This window comes from Trachymyrmex septentrionalis, unplaced genomic scaffold (genome assembly GCF_001594115.1).
Source record: "Trachymyrmex septentrionalis isolate Tsep2-gDNA-1 unplaced genomic scaffold, Tsep1.0 scaffold244, whole genome shotgun sequence".
Classification (NCBI taxonomy): domain Eukaryota; kingdom Metazoa; phylum Arthropoda; class Insecta; order Hymenoptera; family Formicidae; genus Trachymyrmex; species Trachymyrmex septentrionalis.
This window is the reverse complement of record NW_017305402.1, coordinates 29,428-32,555: the sequence shown is the minus strand read 5'-3', so window position 1 is coordinate 32,555 and position 3,128 is coordinate 29,428. Positions and strand designations below refer to the sequence as shown.

The 3,128-nt window shown below is 42.0% G+C and overlaps 1 long non-coding RNA gene across 1 annotated transcript in view; it reads left to right on the top strand.

The window, feature by feature from the left end:
* LOC108748825 overlaps positions 1–3,128 on the top strand; it is a 19,488-nt gene that overhangs the window by 14,970 nt on the left and 1,390 nt on the right. Inside the window, exon 2 of the long non-coding RNA XR_001939326.1 lies at positions 2,158–2,163. This is a non-coding gene — a long non-coding RNA (uncharacterized LOC108748825). The remainder of the gene's footprint in view (positions 1–2,157; positions 2,164–3,128) is intronic.

Sequence of the window (3,128 nt, the reverse complement as noted above, 5' to 3'; positions counted from 1 at the left end):
CTTCCCGTAAGAAATTCGGTTTAACGGCGCGAGTTAGATTATCCACCGTCGAATAACCCGCATAATTCGATGGATCATAGTATAGTTTTTCAAACGTCATCGTTATCTCAATTTTTTCCAACCGAGCAACCGGCTTTTCCCTGTTTGCAAAGATACGGGGGGATATCAGTTTTTCGTTGGCGAGAAAGAATCAGCAAGCTTTCCTTGTCTATTTCTGGTTCGTAATTTTTACGTTTTTCTTCTTCTTCGGGCTCTCGATACGATCGACGTGGAACTTGCTCTTTTGATGTAACATCCGTACAACTCGCGCACGGTCGAAGTTTTACAATGTTTCCAGCATCAGCGTGCGCGCACAATAAACTTTTATTTCTCACCAGAAGATATGTTCAACACATGGAGTAATCGTGCAAACTGATTTCTACCCACTGCTTTCACGGTTTTTCTCTCGCGCATTATTTCGTTTATTAAGTCAGCAATATTCGAATCTTTCACGACGTTACCATCTATAGTCACGATTCCGTACTCGTCCCAACTAAGTTTATCGGGCACAGCTTTTCGAAGCAAATGTTTCATCAGTAAGTGTGCATGCTTACGATAAGATTTCGGTACGCTTTCCATTATTTCCTCGATGCTTTTTATCATATGATTATGCTCGCTCGAAATTTCGAAATTTTTTGCTGTAATATCCGTGTTACTATTGGAATGTGATGGCGGTGGTACGAGTATATCGGATGTTCGTGTGAGATCGTAAAAAACGTCATCGCTCGTCGTCTCGTTATCATCGGAGGCATCTCGTGTAGCGTTGTCTTCTGCATTTTCGTTTTCGTTATGTACGTCTTTCTGTCTTCGTGTTTCTCGGATAAACCGTAGGTATCTCCATAATGCCTCTCTGTACATTTTCCACCTCTCGCTTTCGTCACGAGGTCGTCTGTCGAGGAATTGAGAATACGACTTACCTCCGCATCGAGTCGTGTTAGATGAGTTCCCGGGGTTTGCGTTGTGTTATTAGAGCTCAAGGTGTCCGAATTTTGCGGTACTGCTATTTCTTTTGACTCTCCATCAACGAACGATGTCGGATTCCGACGTAGCTGATGCTGCATTCTCTCCAGATTTTTCGTCGAAATTAAAACCATTTTTTTAGCCCTCTCCATAACGTTTTATCTCTACTATTTCGTTCCTTCGATAATTAGCGATAATAAGGTCGATAATATAGGTCCGACAATATATAGGGTTGGCCATATTCGACGGAATTGGCCATATTCGACGGAAAGATGTTTTTTTGTTAATCATGGGAAAAAAAACACATTTTTTGCTTTTTATTGTAAAAGCCATTTAATATGGTTCAAGGAGATTTGTGTACATTATTTGTTGAATATGATATCTCTTAAATGATCGCCTTGAGCCTGCCATGGCGAGTTACAGTGTTGCCACATCTTTCCGTCGAATATGGCCAACCCTGTATAGTAAAAATCCGCCTCGCTGCACCAACAGCTTTCTTCGATCCTTCCAATTACCGCGTTTTGCAACGACGCGACGCAGAGCTTTTTTATATTTGGTTAACCGGTTTTTTTCACGCCGTTCGAGCGAGATGTTACCTTTGAGTGTATTAAAAACACATTCACAGATGCAACGAATTAATTTTTCGTCAGCGCTACGTAAGAAGGTTGTGCGTTGATCTTTGTTCAAATGATAGAGCGCCGTGAGGAGACAGGCGTTTCTCTTACCGATCGAATGTGTGACGATTTTCGTCGCTCTGTGCGATTTCGCGTCACCCACCTTCATCGCGAGAAAAAGCTACGATTGATACACGCGATTAGTCGTACTCAACTTTTATACGTATCCCCTGGAAAACGATCTACGCGGCACGTAGACGTAATGAAACGTATCCTCGGGAAAAATAGACGTTCGAAATCGATACTCGTCCGGAGTTGATTGTTTCAGATCAAGCAACAAATACCCGTGAGACCTCCATGTGGCGTCGTAGTATGCTTCTTCTAGAAATTTCAAATCGTCGGGATAGACTTGACGCGCTAAATGACGAATTTGAGCACGATCACGTGGACTTTTTAAAACGACGATGTAATTTGCGTTAAGCGATATATCGCGCTGTCCACGCCCCTGATGGAATAGATTCTGCGGGATAACAATAACACTGAGATTATTGTGATGACTACCATTGGTAAAAAGATCCACGATCGCGTCGCACGACGACGATTATCTCATAAGATCGTCGATTATCACTAATTTCGGAGAAAGCGGTTCGAGTAATCTTCCGGACGGGTTAATCCCTCGCGAAATTCAATTATATTCTTCTTCGCCGTTTTAGTATTGGTGCATCCCCAGGGCTGTTCTTTTACACGCGTATCGTATTGTAATCGACGATAGGCTTCTTGCCATTCCGCGTAATAAAACAAAATTCTCTCGAAGCACACATCGGACATGAGAGATAAATGTCTGAGGAAAGCCTTCACGAAGACCGTCTTCCCGCAGCCAGTCGGTCCGCATAGGATTGATGTCCAAGGATGTTTCCAACGAACGTCCATTTTACGAAATAAGCAAACGATCTTCGTGCTTGACTTCAAAAGCAAAAAGGAAAAACGTCATTATCGTTGATTTCTAGAACGCGTGAAAAAAAATAATTTTAAGAGAAGATAAGCTGATCAACGCGACGACTGGGACCCCTTCGCGCGGCGGACGAGTGCTCGTGCCAGCGTACCCCCGCGTGAGCTTGTCAGCGGAGAGCACGGCTGGCGAAAAGCTGATCTCACCAAGGTGCGACGCGCATAAGCTTATCTTTGCGTGCGTCAAAGAGATTTGCGATCGGCGTATATTTCTATCGTTAAACGAGTACGCGACATCGTCGTCGATAAGCTTACCGATGCCACTACCGCGATATTGCTGCGAGGGGAAAGCTTTTCGTTGAAATCGGAAAAAAAGGTTGGTTAAAATTAAGTAATAAATCACTTCTTGTTTTCCTTCAAGTAAAAAAATATTTTTATTCCATATTTTTCTCAAAAATAGAGAAAAGGAGAAAAGGAAACATATGTAATTAAAAATTTTTTTGTTTATATTTTTGCTAACTCTTATATAAAATTATCTTACATAAAATTCAATTATTTTTTGAAACA